The sequence below is a fragment of the Physeter macrocephalus genome, chromosome 4, assembly GCF_002837175.3.
Source record: "Physeter macrocephalus isolate SW-GA chromosome 4, ASM283717v5, whole genome shotgun sequence".
NCBI classification, from domain to species: domain Eukaryota; kingdom Metazoa; phylum Chordata; class Mammalia; order Artiodactyla; family Physeteridae; genus Physeter; species Physeter macrocephalus.
Window position 1 is genome coordinate 33,939,222 of NC_041217.1, and position 12,189 is coordinate 33,951,410.

Below are 12,189 nucleotides of genomic sequence, written 5' to 3' on the forward strand. Positions count from 1 at the left end.
CCCAGACCGGGGCACGAACCCGTGTCCCCTGCATCGGCAGGCGGACTCTCAACCACTGCGCCACCAAAGAAGCCCTTAATTCATTTAAAAAAATATTTTGTTGGCATCTGTGGGCAACACAGAGTGCCCATTAAGTTCTCATTGAAGGTATTTTTTTCCTTCTCTAATGACATTTCCTAACTGGAAATCAGGAGTGGGAGGCTCTGGGCAGGATGTCCTGGCTTTCGCCTTAGCTGTTTGCCAGTCTGTGTTAAATCTCCAGGCCACCTGCCAGACAGTCTTGTGATTGGACTGGAGAGTAGGAAATAGTGTAAAAGTGAAGCAGGCAGAGACCACAGGCAAGAGTAGCTTGAGACAGCAAATAACACAATGGTAAGATGAGCAGGAGCAAGATCAGATCTAACCATGAACACATGGAGGTGTGGAAAGATGAGCAACCAGAGGGGAGCAGCACCGTGGAGACAGGAGGACTGGGTGTGGGCTTGAAGCAAAGAAAGGAAGCGGGAAGCTCTTAGGGTGCACCCAGTGACATTGTCTTGGGGTTAAGTTATGGAAGCAGAACCACTATGAGTATTATAGAATAAGGAATTGATTAATACCATAAGAATTAGATCATACACAATTGTGGGAGGAGCTGGGCAAGTAAAGAACTGAAAGTTCTTGAAGGATCACCAAAAAGTCATTCACCAGCCATGGTGCGGGTGAACAAAGCAGAGCTTACAAGAAAGAGCAAGGCAGGTCTGGCTGCTGGACTGGGGCCACCAAGGGGCTGGGGTGGAATCTTTGGAAGGACGTGGCTCTTTGTAGCTACTGCCTCTGTGAGTTTGCAGCAAAGCATCTCATGGTGTATGGGGGCGTCACTGTTGGTCAGCAGGGCCGGCAGTCACAGAGGAGCGGGGAAGAGCAGGGACACACACGAGCCTGGCTGCCTCTTGGTGTGTCGCTCACCAGCTCCAGCCAACAGTGGCCTTCAGAGCGTGATGGCTGCTGTTTCACCACCACCACCCACATGCAACTTCACTTTTGGCCAACTTCTCACAGAGAAGGGGGTGCTGGGAAATATTACACCAGTAATATTACACCAGTGTAACCAAGGTGACCACTGAACCTTCCAACGCTGATCTAGGAAAGACAAGAACACACTCAGCTCACCGATACGCAGAGCCTCACATTTTTGAAGTTTCAAAAAGTGTATGGTAGAGAGGAAAGCTATCAGAGTATTTCTGTTCATCAGACTCTGGGTTGCAAGTGACAGAAATTCTAAAACTGGCTTAAGTGAAAAAGAGGCTTCGAGGCTTTGGGGGGTGGAAATCTTGGGGTAGCTCAAAGAATACAAAGAATTCTTTGGATTAAGAATTAATCAGTGGGGGACTTCCCTGTAAATAAATAAATTTATTTTTTTTAAAGAGTTAATTGGAGGGAACTTAACACCATAAAACATACTCTCGTTCCTTGTTTCCATGTCTGTCTCCCACAGCCTCACCTCTGGATGGTGGCCTCATCCTCCCATCCTTCTTATGTGGCAGCTCTGGTGTCACAGTTATGTAGCAACTTGACCAGAAAGAAGAGTTTCCCCACCAGCTTCATTTAGAAAAATCCCTGATTTTTGGGGGGGAGGGAGGGAGTTGGTCCTTAGATGAATCCTCAGACCAATTGCTGTGGCCGGATGAGTGGGCTGTTGTTATGGTTAAGCTGGGGTCACGTCCACCCCTGTGGCCCCAGAGGAACAGTACAGGGCACTTGGATCAGCGGCCCAGAACCGTTTGGAGGGAGAAAGAAGCGGTTCCCCCAAGGAAAGAGGCTCTGTCCCCAGAAGAGGGGAAGGAGGTGCTGGGCAGACAGAAGTAACAGTGTCTACCTTGGTGTCTTAGGGGCTGAATGAAATGCTCTTCAAATTTATGCTTCTCATTCCTACCCATTTTCTTTAATGTTAAGGCCACTGCAGCAAGTTTCTGATTACACTGCACTGGTACTCCGAAGAGAACTGCTGTAAGGAGGGAAATACTACCTTGTAAAGCATGATGAGCAGGTAATAATAATCATCTCGGAGACCTAGAGATTGAGCAGTTTGCTCAAGGCCACTTAATTATTTAAAAAGGAGATCTAGGACTCTGACAGATATTCCCAAGCAGTACATTAGCAGTCGGGTTTATAGAGCACCCTGTGGAGATTTGGGCTACTGTGAATCCATTTTCCAGAGCCTAATCAGATTGTTTTCCTGGACCTGAAAGAACAGACTGGGGCCAGAGTGATTACTCAGTGGTCAAAGGATAAAAGACATGACTTAGAACCTGACTTCAGCACAGAGACAGGTGGAGATGATTCATGGTGTGTGTGTAGACTGCAAGGTAAGAGAAATATCACTGAAGTAATATACATCTTTTCTAGAAGGAAAGGAACCTGAGATTAGCATTTTGAGTGCCCTGAAAAAGGCAGACAGTTAGTTATCAACTCTAAACAGAGTTTAAAATGTGCAGATAATCTAAGACTTCTTTTTAGCTAACAGTGTAGTTTATTTCTCCTCTCCTATTTGTCTTTTATACTTTGTCAGTGGTTTCCTCACTTGACTGTGCATCAAAATCACCTGTGGAGCTTAAATAAAAAGAAGACATACAGGTGGCCAAGGGGCACATGAAAAGATGCTCAACATCACTAATTATTAGAGAAATGCAAATCAAAACTACAGTGAGGTATCACCACACCGGTCAGAGTGACCATCATCAAAAAATCTACAAACAGTAAATGCTGGAGAGGGTGTGGAGAAAAGGGAACCCTCCTGCACTGTTGGTGGGAATGTAAATTGATACAGCCACTATGGAGAACAGTATGGAGGTTCCTTAAAAAACTACAAATAGAGCTACCATATGACCCAGCAATCCCACTACTGGGCATATACCCTGAGAAAACCATAATTCAAAAGGACGCATGTACTCCAATGTTCATTGCAGCACTATTTACAATAGCCAGGACATGGGAACAACCTAAATGTCCAACGATAGGTGAATGGATAAAGAAGATGTTGTACGTATATACAATGGAATATTAGTCATAAAAAGGAATGAAATTGGGTCATTTGTAGAGATGTGGATGGACCTAGAGTCTCATACAGAGTGAAGTAAGCCAGAAAGAGAAAACCAAATATCATATATTAATTCATATATGTGGAATCTAGAAAAATAGTACAGGTGAACCTACTTGTAGGGCAGGAATAGAGATGTAGACGTAGAGAATGGACATGTGGACACGGGGGGGAAGGGGAGGGTGGGAAGAATTGGGAGATTAGGTTTGACATAAATACACTGCCACGTGTAAAACAGATAGTGGGAACCTGCTGTACAGCACAGGGAGCTCAGCTCCGTGCTCTGTGACGACCTAATGGGGGGGATGGAGGGGGATGGGAGGGAGGTCCAAGGGGGAGGGGATATAGGTAGACATACAGCTGATTCACTTCACTGTACAGCAGAAACTAACAACATTGTAAAGCAATTTTACTCCAAATAGAAAATAAAAGCTTCCCAGACACCAGGTCCCACTCTCATTCCCCCCGTTCCTGCTCCACCACCATACCCTCTCCTCCAATTTCAAGCTCCATAGAAGATCCCAGTGCACAGGAAGGAGGGAGAACAACTCATGGTACAAAGGGCTCTCTCTCCCTCAGAGATCCTGCGTGCTTTTCCTTGCCCCACAGCTGTGGGAGCAAGGCCAGGCTGGAGAACCACGGATACAGCAGTTAAATGGTGTTTTTAAGGTCAGACAACTTGTAAGTTCTGGAACCAGGTGGACTGGAACCTGGATTATTCTGCTCGTGATCTAGTTAAAAAGGGCAACGAGGGGGGCTTCCCTGGTGGCACAGTGGTTGAGAGTCCGCCTGCCGATGCAGGGGATACGGGTTCGTGCCCCAGTCCGGGAGGATCCCACATGCCGCGGAGCGGCTGGGCCCGTGCGCCATGGCCGCTGAGCCTGCGCGTCCGGAGCCCGTGCTCCGCAAAGGGAGAGGCCACAGCAGTGAGAGGCCCGCGTACCGCAAAAAAAAAAGGGCAACGAAGGCTTGGTCTCGACCCCTGGTGGAGTAGTAGCGGGTAAAAGAGGCCTGACTAATAAGGATATGTCTACTTCTATAAACAATCGATCAGAGTAATACTCTTAGGTAGTATGCAGAAATTAGCACCTCTGACAGGCAGAGCCCTTCCTAAAATGTACCATTCATGGACTCCTACCTCACTGAATGAAGGTGCCATTTTTCCTATTCTGGCAATTACTGCTGTGTGACCTTTGGAAAGCTGCTTGAGTTCACTGTTTCTTGGTTTCCTCATCTATACAGTGAGAGTGTTGGGCTTGGGTCCTTTCTGCTCTTGTGCTAGATTATTATATCTCTTCAGTAAAGAGCCCTTGGGCATGATGTGATCACAGAGCTGAAAAGAGCTCTCTGTTTTCTTCGTGTCCATTGGACAAAACTTTTTATGCTGCAATATGATACAAGAAAAAGCATAAAATATGGTGATCCCTGGAAAAGATGTCTTCTGACTCAGTCGCAGGCAAGTAAAAAATGAAAATGACAGCAAAGGGAGTAGGAAGTATGCAGAACCAGAAGGCAGGGAGGTTGCAGATCCATGAAGAGGAGTGGGGATGGAGCTGAAGAGTGCCCTCAGGGGCTGGAGTTGACAAGAGACGGGTGGCAGCAGCAAATGTAGCTGATTTATTCCAGTTTTGCCTGAGGAATGTCAGTCCTTGATGGATTATTGGATGAACATTTGAAATCTAATCCCTTACTTCTGCCTCATCCCTTCTGGAAGGGCTTAAGATTGTTTCCCCTACATTTTCCACTGCAAGCCCAGTAAACATAAAATAGACATTAGTGTCCTGAATGAACGAAACATTTTTGTTGGCCCTTGCCCAGCCCGGCTACTAGAGCTGGGAGGAGAAACTCAGAAGCTAAGAGGGGAATTCAAAGAGAGACACAAACTCATGAGAATGACATCAGGAGGGTTAAATCCCCTACAAAGAATGGCCTTGCCAACCACGATCAGGGCCAAAAAAAGGCCTATTGGGTCATATTCAGAGCAAGAAGATGGGCTAGTCCTATAGCATGGGAAATAGCACAGTATTGACAAAGAGACAGAGGAGCCATTCAGCTCCTAAGTGCTTTCTCTCCTTCCACTACTGGAGATCCAGGAAAGTCTCTGAATACCCAGGCTGAGCTCAGGGCCTGGCACGTAGTGGGGGTACAGTAAAAGTTTGTTCCATGAATGAAGAATGAATGGGAAGCAGATGACAAGGAGAATGCTTTTCTTGAGCTGAATGCTTTTCTTGAGCTGAACGGAGAGCCCAGGATGTTTGAAAAGGTCTTGAGAGTCTGTGCTGTCACTTCAATCCAAATCAGGAGCAGAAGGTCACTGTGGTAATTAGTTCCTTAGGAAGCTGACCGAGATGGAGATTGTGGGCAGCAAGTTTACTGAGTGCCCTTGGCAGCCATGCCTATGGGTGACTGAAGGGAGTAGAGATGGCAGAGGGGTGAACTGAACTGTGATGCAGGTGTAACAAAGGTCTCAGGTCAACCCTATGGGATGGTTCTTCAGAACTGGCTCACCTTGAGGCTAGGGGGCTGGGTCTCCATACTTCCTCATCAACTAGTCACTGGATACAGGCTATGCTTCTGGGGGAGATATGGTCTTGGGTCACCTGTGAACTATCAGCCATCCCAACAGTTGAGGGAATGAGTGACTCAGTCTTGAAGAAGGTACGTGTGGGCACACCACAGCATCCTCTGTGAAAATTAATCCAATCTCCTCATTTTATAGATAAAAACAGTCCAGAGATGAAATCATATATCTGGTTAACAGCAGAGCCAGGACACCTCTCAAAGGACTACCAGAAAATTCCCACAGACTTAGTGTACATGAAAGTTGGTATGGGATTTGACGGAGCTATCAATATGGATGAGGAGAAATGGAAATTAAATCAATGGTTCCCAAACCTAGCTGTCATCAGAATGATATCGAGGGCATTCGAATGCAGATTCCTGGGCCCCATTTTCAGAGATTCTATTACTGGAGGGTCTGGGGCAAAGCCTAAGAATCTGTATTTTAACAAGTGCCTATACAATTTCTATGTGGCCTGTCTCCCAGCCTGTGCTCGGGAACCAGTGGCTAAGATAATAGAACCCTGGATAGAGTCCAATTTGTTGAACAATCTGTACTTAAAGAGTATTGCTAAATGATGTCCCTCTGGATGGACATCTCAGGTGTTTTCAAGGGGGTTCGCTCCTGAGCTCTGTTCTATTCAACAAATTTGATCAGCAGCTTGATGACTTTAACACGCTATATATCCAATGAAGAGAATTTCAAAACTAGAAGAGATTGCTAATACTTTGGATAATTGACTCAATGTTTCAACAGATTTCAACATGTGGCCCTTAATTATGACTTTGTAGATTGATATTTATTGACCTTGAAAGTTGTTCATGTATCTTAAACGAGAGGAAGCAGCAGAGAGGCTGTGGGATATGGTGCTTTAGAGCACAGATTCTGGAACCTGATGGACTGTATGGATTCAAATCCCAGAACCAGCACTCACTGTGTGGCCCTGAGCAAGTTTCTTATTCCCCTGTGTCTCAGTTTCCTCATCTGTGAAATGGGGACAATAATATATACTCATAGTACTTACTTCATAAGGTTATTGTGAGGATCTGTAAGTTAATATGTATAAAGAATTTATAACTGTGCCCGGCACATAGAAAACACTGTATTACCATTTGCTGTGATTATGTGTCATTTTTTCAGCTATCTATTGCTGTTGTAACAAACTACGCCAAAACTTAGTGGTTTCAAATGACAATTTATGACTTTTTATGATCCTGTGGATTATTTTGTATCATTTGGTCCTGACTGGGACTCTGGGATAACTGGAAGGTCCAAAAGGACCTCATTTGCACAGTTGATCATTGATACCGGCTGCCAGCTGGGAGGGAGCTCCGTGTGTTCTCAGACACCGGCTTCAGTTCTCCAGGGGGCTGTTATGCTTCCTCATATGATGGTTGGCCTCCAAGAAGAGTCTTCCAAGAGATGAAGGCAGAAGCCAAGATCTCCTTAGGCCCAGCCTTGGAAGTTACCCTGTGTTACTTCCACTACATACTATTGGTTAAAACCAGCCACAGGCCCAGTCCAGAAGCAGGGGAGAGGAAATAGATGCCACCTTTCAATGAGAAGAGTAGCAAAGTATTAGCAGCCGTCTTTAATCTGCCACAGAAGTTTAATCCCACTTTTGTAAAACTAAGTGTGTGTGTGTTATACATAGAAAATGATGTCTGGAAGAGTATATACCAAAATGTAAACAATAGTTATCTTTAAAGGGAAGGGTTACAATATAGTGGTTATTCCCTTCATGTTTTGTTTTTTTTGTTTCCCTGAATGTTCCATGATGATGTATGTTACATTTATTTTTTAAAAAGTAATTCCCATTTTTTGAAAAAATGTATGATGATTTTAAAACTAGTATGAGCCAAAGTTGTGATGGTTCTCCAACCGAAAGAAAAGCTAGCTCAAAATTACACAGTATTAAAAAAATCACAGTAGCTATAGATAGAGAACAAAGGTCCCAATCCCACTCCCTGCAGCAATCAGACCACACTGAGTGTTATGGGCTGGGTTCTGAACCCTAAGAAAGGAAAACAAAGAGAAACACCACATATCAAGGTGCCAAAGGGTTGACAAAGTGTCTGTAAACCATTTCCTGTGGAGAAGGACTTAAGGACACTTGGGTGGAAGAGAAGAGGCTCAGAGCCGACACGAGAGAGTGAACCGGGCCCTCATTCTGTGTGCAAGGAAGGCTGCCGTGGAGAAGAAGTGTTACTGCCCAGGGTTCTTGGTCTCCTTAAGAGAAATTTGATCAGAGGCCGAACAAGAAATTCAGGCAAGGTTCTACTAGGGTCCCTGATGCAGCAGGGGTGAGTGAGAACAAGTAACAGGTTCCCTTGCTAGCTTGCTCCCCAAGGTGGGACAAGCTGGTTCCTTACATGGGGGTGAGGGTAAGGGTGTGTCCAGGGGTCGGGCCGGAGGCGTGGCTTAGGTTTGCCCACCCCTTTGTGGTGTTGAGTGCAGGGGGCATGCGCCGTACCCTGCTTTTGCTCCCGACCCCCTGTTTTTGCTCCTGGCTCTTCAGAAGTGGCAGTTGGTCTTTTTGGTCTTTTTGTATCTTTTGGCCAGAATTTGCCCCAACTGTGCATGCACAGCAGTTATTTTTAGTCCCTTATAGTTTCTTTTTGTATTTTGTAGCTCGAGGAGACTTTTGTCCAGGTGCAAGCACTGCAGCACTGTAGCAAAGGGTCCCAGGTCCCAGGCCTGTCTCAGAGGCATTAGTTCTGGTCCTACAGAATTAAGAACATTTTATGGAATTGACACAGAGGTAGATTTGAGATTCTTCCTACAAAGAACTCCCTAAACCGTAAAAGATAAAGCTGGAGTGAGATTTGTAGGATGGTAACAAGTGGAGACCAGATGCCCATGTCTCAGGGCAGGAATCCTGCCTTGCACAGGTGCCTGACCTAGACCTCCCAGGTCTAGGAGGCCCCTTCCAAATCCCAGGTTCTGTGCTTGTAGGCCTACAAGAAAGTGAAAATAAAACACACGACCTTTAAACCTTACCCTGCCTAAAGGCAGTGGCCTGAATTAAATGAGCTCTTGAGGTTCATTTTATGGGTCTATAAATGGATATTGCCCTTGACGTGAAAACATGATGAATCAACAAATATTATCAAGTGAACACTAGATGCATGGCAATGTCTTGGGTACTCAGAGGTGGTCTCTCAGCCCAGAGGTCTAAAGTTTAATAAAGAAGAAAGACATATAATCACCGTATAAACTTAACACTCCTAAGAACAGCCATTACCTGCAAGGGTGGCAAGGGCCCCAAGAGTAAATGATTGATTTGTAATAGCAAAGAAAGCTTGGGGGCAAGTGGGAATGGGAGCTTTAGGTTGTAACTGTGAGATGAGAGATGAGAGGGATGGGACTGAGGCAAAGGAACAGGGGCCTTGCCCTGCATCTTTATGTTAATGTGAACGTCTTTGGTGGAGGCAAGAAGGCTGCATGCCCGCCTCCTGGATTGGGTTTTCCTAAAAATAGATCACGTTCTCTCTTTTTTGACTCATAATAATTATAATCACCTCCATTTACTAAGGACATGCTGTATGGTAATTGTTTTACATCTATTAACTCATCAAATCTGTTTGATGACCAGGTAAGGCGTGACTGTTATCTTCAGGATCTAGAGTCCCTGAAGAACTATGGTTGACCTTTGGGGTGCCTGCCCAGCTCACAAGAACCCTTGCCCATTGCCCACAGAGCTAGCTCCCGGCAGATATCTGTTCAGCATGAACCCTGCACTCCTGGCCTCAGCTGAGTCAGAGCCCTCCCCCAGGCATCTGGAACTGTGTCCAAAGAGAAACACGGGGTTTCCCTGGGGTAGGACCTGTAAGATGGAAGCAAGGACACTGTGGGTGGCCATATTCGGCTATGCTGAGACAGAGAGGGGGAGAGACAGACACACACAGAAAGCAGTTGCCTAGAGAGAAGCAGAGACGGGGAGAATGGTTCCTGGTGGGCAGCCACCCATCAGTTCTGGTCTTCCCTGGGACCTGGATGCCTTCCTGCTCTCTGATGTTAAGAGACAGCCCTATATCTTTATGTTAAATTGACCTTTTTCACTTATCCTAGCTTGAGTGTCTATTACAGCTAATAAGTTCTTACTAATACAAGTGTTTTGTCCATCTGTTAAATAAGGAGCCAGGCTTCCAGGAATTCCCTGGTGGTCCAGCGGTTAGCGCTCCGTGCTTCCACTGCAGGGGGCATGGGTTCGATCCCTGGTAGGGGAACTAAGGTCCCACAAGCCACGAGGTGGTGTGGCCAAAAAAAAAAAAAAAAAAAAAAGGAGCCAGGCTTCCAGCTTAGTTTTGTCTACCTCCAGAGTCTCAACCATGGGGACCTCCAGCTCCTTTGTGTTTGCTCCAGAGTGGCAATTTTAGGGTAACATTTCCTGAAAGGAGGCTTAGTGGGACAGCTGGCTCTTTGCTTCACCAGGGTGGCTCCTGTGCCAGTTAGGTGTCAGCAGTATGATAACCAGCTGCCCTGATGAGGGCAGGGGGCTCCCAGCAGGAGTCCAACTCATTCATAAGGTTCAATAGTTCCCCAACATCACATTCTCCCCTGGAACATGCACCTTTCTGATATCGTTGTTGCATCCCAGGTGTCAATGGCCAAACAAAAAGTTGCTTTGGGAGCTTGGCTTTCTAAGATTATAGCAGCTGCCCTGGCACCGCAACCCCTGAGCCTGCTCTCTACGTGCTGCTGCATCCTCACTTGTCACAGGTGTCACCCTGGCCTCCCCTTCTCCAAAGCCTCCTCTTGACCTCTGCCCACAGACTCCCCAGATGGTTAGAATCAACCTGACCCTTGTACCCGTGTCTACAAATCTCTGATGACATATCTGTGCTTTCATTTACTTGACTTCCTGCCTCCTGCTTCTAGCTGTGTGGGCAGGGTCTCTGTGTCCTATTTGGTTTTGTGTCTCTAGTCCCTATTGCAATGGATGGCACAGAGTTGGTATTGAGTAAATGTTTGTGGAGTGAATGACTGAATAAGTGAGTCATTAAACAAACGCATTTCTTTCACCGTCTCTTTACTCTGACATACTGACTATGCCATGTTTTATTTCACGAATAATGTTTCTTTTAGGACCATTCTGTCTTCCCCATTTTTTCCTTGTCCACCTGAAGGACTGTAAAGCAAAGGCCTTCCTCCCACTTTCCTTCTCATAACTAGCACAAGGGTTTGTAAATAGCTGATGTGTCAATTCATGGTGTGTGTGTGTGTTGTATTTGTTTTATAGAGCTCAGAATAATAATCGTAGTGCTTATTCTCTCACAGGAATTTCTTAGATGGCAATGTCTTTTTTTTTTAATTAATTAATTAATTAATTTTTAGCTGTGTTGGGTCTTTGTTGCTGCTCGTGGGCTTTCTCCAGTTGCGGCAAGCGGGGGCTACACTTTCGTTGCGGTGCGTGGGCTTCTCACTGCATGCAGGCTCAGTAGTTGTGGCTCGCGGGCTCTAGAGCGCAGGCTCAGTAGTTGTGGCACACGAGCTTAGTTGCTCCGCGGCATGTGGAATCTTCCTGGACCAGGGATCGAACCCATGTCCCCTGCATTGGCAGGCATATTCTTAATCACTGCAATAGCGATGTCTTTACTGTCCTGTCCTTTCCCCTCCTTTCTGTGTGGCCAGCCACCTCCTGACAGTGGACATAGTCCAACACAGGGCTTTAGAGTCAACATGAGTGAACTTTGGCCGAGGCAACCCAGGCAGGACTTTACTCAAATATCTAGAAATAGAAGCATCTGTTTAATTATCCTGCTGAAACTTAGGAAAATCTATGACATCACATTCCTGCACTTTCCAACTTGCCTAAATGGGGCAAACAAGAACCCGAGCGGCCACTGGGAGATCACACTGTTCCCACCAGTCAGGCAGCAGGTGCACACAGCACGGTGGGTGAACTCCCCTTGGGCAACGTACACCCTGCCTTTGCCCCCAGCTGCTGCAACCCTTATAGGCTATGTTGCCTTTCCACTACAAGGCAGAGAGAGTGGCTTAACAAGATGGGATTGGAGCAGATAGTCAATGAGGCTAGAGAGGAGAGAGGTGAGAAGAGGCTTGCCAGCCAGGAGAGGTCTGGATGAGTGAGAAGTGGCTGTTCATGTGTTCTATTGGCCGCCACTGCCTCATGGTGTTCAGGGTACCGCTCCCCAGGGGGCAACCCCAGGTGCTACTTTGGTGCTGCTGCCTTTGTTCTCTGAGTCTCCGGGCTCTCTGCGCTGCATCAACTCCCTCCACTATCCTGGATCGCATCATCTTTTCTTAGGTAAGCCAGGACAGCCCCTGGAGACAAATTAATACTCTGAAAGGGAACTCACAAGGCATGGGAACTGACATTTAAGTGCCTACTTTATGCCAGGCATGGCGCTGGGTTTTTCTTTCTTTCTTTTTTTCTTTCTTTCTTCCTTCTTTCCTTTCTTTTTTTCTCTCTCTTTTCCTTTCTTCCTGTCTTCTTCCTTCCTTCCTTCCTTTCTTTCTTTTTCTTCCTTTCTTTCTTTCTTTTCTTTTTCTTTCTTTCTTTTCTTTCTTTCTTTCTTTCTTTTCT